This window comes from Triticum dicoccoides, chromosome 7A (assembly GCF_002162155.2).
Source record: "Triticum dicoccoides isolate Atlit2015 ecotype Zavitan chromosome 7A, WEW_v2.0, whole genome shotgun sequence".
In the NCBI taxonomy this organism is placed as follows: Eukaryota; Viridiplantae; Streptophyta; class Magnoliopsida; order Poales; family Poaceae; genus Triticum; species Triticum dicoccoides.
The window spans coordinates 138,735,592-138,740,760 of NC_041392.1; positions in this window are offsets into that span (position 1 = coordinate 138,735,592).

Sequence of the window (5,169 nt, forward strand, 5' to 3'; positions counted from 1 at the left end):
ATATTTGCATTAGGCGTCCAACATTCGCTTTTCGTAACTTTTGTATAAGACGTTTCTAGAGTTCATTATAGTGTCAAGGAAAACGTCTTATATTAAGTTACAGAAGCAACAGTTAACAGATCCATGAATACAATGTGTTTTAGCATACAACATTTTTACATATCATAATGTATGAGCACCTCTAATCGATATCTAGCCGATCAGGAGTTAATCCAAAAGATAGCTCCTCTCTTAAATTAACGCCACAGCCGGGATGGTGGGGGAGTTCCCGCGGCCGCACCGGCGGATGTAGATGGAGAAGAAGCCGATGATGAAGAAGGTGGCGATGAGCGCCACGAGGAGCCCCACCATGGGCGCGCTGAAGCTGGGCGGCTTCCTCCCGCCGTAGACGACCCCTCTCCCGCCGCCGCCGCCGTCGCTCTTCCTGTCCCATGGGTCGTCGTCCGCCTGAGCGACCGCGCCGGCCGCGAGGACGAGCGCCATGAGCAGCAGCGCATGGCGGCGAGGCGTCGGCGTCGGCATCGGCGCGTTTCTCGGTGCCGCGCGCGCGCGCTGGCGTATAAAAACGAAGTGGCGCAGGAAGCAAGCGATGGAGCGAGGAGTGCGTGGCTGGTTAGTTTCACTTGCTTTGCGACCGGGAAGGGTCTCGTTGTGGCGGCGTCTGGTGTGTGTGTGCCGGCCGGCGTCGTCGTCGTGCGTGCCGGTGCATGGGTTGGACTTTGGAGTCAGCATCTGTGGCGCTGGACAGAACACACACGCACGGCACCTAATAATAGATCGACCGAGGGTGCATACGTGACTCCTGGAGAACGTACGTAGTAGGGAAAGAGGACGAATTTCATCAGTCATCACACGAGAACAATAAAACGGGGGACCCGTCAACAACTCCAACGAGCAGTGTAAAACTCGGTTTTCTGCCTCTCGCCGGCACCGCTGCCGGTTCACCTCATCTCCTTTTTTAGGTGCTTTTTTAAGTCTTGTTAGAGTTTGTGTCATGCTTAAAAAAACGAGGCAACGACGTCTTCTTAAAGATGGAATGAGGTCCTCCCCGTCCAATTCAAGCGTCGTCAGAAGGCCTGTGAAGGTTTTACTTCGACGGATCTCGTGGGGTCCGGTCGGCGTTTTTCTTCGGTGGATCCGATTGGATCTGGTTTTCGTTCGTCTACGTGTGTGTCTGCGGGTTGGATCCTTCCGATCTACAATTCTCTTCACCGGCGGCGGTTGATATTCTGGTGCGCTGGTCCTATGAGGCCTTAGCCGTCCAGCCCCCATTCCAGTGGTGTTTCAAGCATTGTCAGAAGGCCTGTGGAGGTTTGTCTCCGACGGATCTCGTGGGATCCGGTCGGCGTTTTTCTTTGATGGATCCGACTGGATCTGATCTTCGTTCGTCTACGTATGTGTCTGCAGGTTGGATCTTTCCGATCTATACTTCTCCTCATCGGTGACGGTTGCTGTTTTGGTGCGCTGATCCTATGAGGATTTAGCACGACGACTTCCCGACTGTCTACTATAATAATATTTGCCCATCTCTGACGAGGAAGGGGTGATGACGGTGGTGTATCTTCGGCTCGCTCCAGTATTTGTAGTCGTATTAGATGGTCTACAGATCTGGATATAAATTTTACTTTAGTGTTCCTTATACTACCTTGACTTGACAGTTAACGAATAGATCGAAAGTTTTCTAAAAAAAAAGGAGAACGACGTATACGTACGGCCGGTGGTGCGAAACTGGCAATCAAGCGACGTGGCTGTGGCTCCTAGCGAACGAGTCTGGACGTGCGACTATGTGATTCACCTCAGTGATCAGATCCTCTGTCGTCCGGATCGTTGCATGCGAAAGCAAGGGCGGCTACCATTTGCAGCGTGCCGAGACCGCAGCCAGACCGGCAGACTAGCTTGCCAATGGCACCTGGTCTAGCCGTCTGCCACACGGGCCAGTCAGCAGCTCAGCTCACCGTTCACCCCGGCCGTATCCGAGGAAAATGCCTTTTGTTCTTCTAAAACAGCAAAATACTCGAGGTCGGCATCGGTTCTTTTTCCACCAGAAGAAAAATCCACACTTGGACCCGGACGCGCGGTGAGCGACCTTCTCTGCAGACAACTTGCCAGGACCAGGCAGATGCTAGAGCTAACGGTCCTGAACTCCTCTTTTTTTGCGGGTGAAAAAACTTGTATTACTCAATCTCCACACTTGTACAGTCCATCGCAGCCAACTCTATGAATACGTGAGGTCCAGAGCCCAACTAAATCATGGTTCTACCCTCAATACGAGTAAAATTAGCTAAGCTATCACTAACCTTATTCTGGCTACAATTTGCATGAGTAATACAAACTTCATGAAGAGACATAAGATATTTAATCTCCTTTATGATGGACGAGTAAATGGATCGGTCAACCTTCGAAGCTTGGATCATCTTCACGGCCACAATTGAGTCCATTTCCACGATCACCGGTAGCTCACTTCTCTGGATGGCAAAGGACTCGAAATAGGCTTTCGCCCCGCTAATGTGTTTCTTAGCAGAGAGTGCTATCCGAGCCACATGCAAGCATTGGGATCTGTTCCACCCCCCTTTCCCTCTTTGCATTTTCATCATTTTTTATGTCTAAACTTTATTTCCTCTTTGAGATGATCTTGGACCACTTTTGCATGTGAATAGGCATTAGGCCCAGCCCTTAGGCTGGCACGCCTTGCCCCGCGTCAGTGTTCGGGCCGTGTGCCAAAGGTTCTGAGCCCATGAAAAGTACGCAACGTTTGTTCGGTTCCATGCACGGTGAAGGTGCATGCATTTTTTCCTCGTTTGTTTTCTGATGTAGTTTGATCGTTTGCATATCTTCGGCTCTCCATTTGAATCTTAGTTAATCCCTTTTTTGGAAATATATCCTAATTGCTTCAGATCAGTACCTCCTAGTCCTAATTAATCATGTTTTTATTCTTCCTCCCTGACGGCATCCTATTGTTGAAATATATCGCTTTCTAAGATGCTTTTTGGATGACTCAAGTTGCCATCTTTATCACTATTATGAAGTATGGATCCATCATGTGCTACTCCTGAAGCTCGCCTTCCCTCATTTCACGCAACAGCATAGACGCTGTACGAGTCACATGTGATCAGGGGTAGCATGCACCCCACATTCTTGCTCTCTAAGAAGAAGAAAAATAAGTTTATTTCAACTCTTCTCTCACCTGACTTCAAAAGATAAATTATATCTCACCTAGGTTAGCAAACAAAAACAGATAGCACCACGCGCTAGCAGCCGTCTTGCTTTTCCATCGAGCAGCAGATTTCATCTTGCAAGCTCATCAGGTTAGCAATACCCCAGTTTCTAAGAGCATCTCCAGCCGCTTCCCCAACAAGGCCCCCCAGGCGACTTTTCGGCCGCCGACGTCAAAAAATCGGCCCAGTCGAGTCCCCAAGGGCCCAATTTTCGCCGGCTCGGGCCGAAATTGGCGCCGACGGACCCAACCCAAACTCGGCGCGCTGGGGGGCGCTCGGGGGCGCCGAGCGAATCGTTTTTGGCACAAAAGAGCCGCGAGCCCTCCTTGCCAGCGACTCGTCTCGCTTCTCGTCGCTTCATCGTCCTCATCGCCTCGTTTCCCGCAGCGAATCAATGCCAAAATTGTTGCGCGCTGCCGCGCCGGTCAGCCTTCGCCATTGATGCCTCATGGGCGGCGCAGTGAAGGCGTGACGACGCACGTCCCCGCGCATGCCACACGTAGACGAGGCGGCCAAGCGTGCTCGCGCCGCCTCCGCCTATATAAGCCGACCCCAGCGCGCCGGTGGCACGCATAGAGTCTCCACCGCCGACGCGCCCTCTCTCCCCTTCCTCCCTCTCCCCTCGCCGTCCCAGTTCAAAGAAATGGCCGAACGATTCCCAGGCGACGGCGCGGCGGTGAACGGCTTCGGCCACCACCACCTTCACGAGGACGAACCTCGGCTCCTCTTCGAGGCCGAGTACCCGGTCCCGCCGGATATGCGGGTGCCCGGGGCGTGGAGAATCAGCGTCGGCCGGGTCCCGGTGCCACCACCGCCCACCGGGGCGGCGCGTCGTGCGGAGATCGCGCGTATCCGCGCCCCCCGCACGAGCCGCTCCTCCGTCCGTCGGTGCCGCCGGCCAGGCCCGCCCAGACCCAGATGGGGCCCAAAAGGGCCAGGATCTGGGCCAGAAGGGCGCCGCCGCCTGTCGCCACGCCAGCCCATAACCAAGTGGCTGCGCCGCCGCCTCCTCACCATCCGGCGCAGCGCTGCCGCCGGAACCACCGCTGCCCGAGGAACACCACCGCACACCCGCGATGGGGAAGGAAGAGCACCCGCAGCACCACCGAAGGACTGAAGCCGGGCCCCCGCCACCACCACGGGGCACAGCCGCCATGGGCCAAGCCCCCATCCACCGCCGCAGCACCGCAGCGCGCTGCCGACCGGAGAAGGAGCCGCCCCGCGCGCCGGACCCTGTGCACGCCCGACGCCACCGCCCAGGGAGGGGGCCCCGCGCCCACCAGCACCAAGACGTGGAGGAGAGGTCCCCCGCCGCCAGCCACCGCGAGGGGCTTCTGAAGGAAATATGCCCTAGAGGCAATAATAAAGTTATTATTTATTTCCTTATATCATGATAAATGTTTATTATTCATGCTAGAATTGTATTAACTGGAAACATAATACATGTGTGAATACATAGACAAACAGAGTGTCACTAGTATGCCTCTACTTGACTATCTCGTTGATCAAAGATGGTTATGTTTCCTAACCATAGACATGAGTTGTCATTTGATTAACGGGATCACATCATTAGGAGAATGATGTGATTGACTTGACCCATTCCGTTAGCTTAGCACTTGATCGTTTAGTTTGTTGGTATTGCTTTCTTCATGACTTATACATGTTCCTATGACTATGAGATTATGCAACTCCCGTTTACCGGAGGAACACTTTGTGTGCTACCAAACGTCACAATGTAACTGGGTGATTATAAAGGTGCTCTACAGGTGTCTCCGAAGGTACTTGTTGGGTTGGCGTATTTTGAGATTAGGATTTGTCACTCCGATTGTCGGAGAGGTATCTCTGGGCCCTCTCGGTAATGCACATCACCTAAGCCTTGCAAGCATTGCAACTAATGAGTTAGTTGTGGGATGATGTATTACGGAACGAATAAAGAGACTTGCCGGTAACGAGA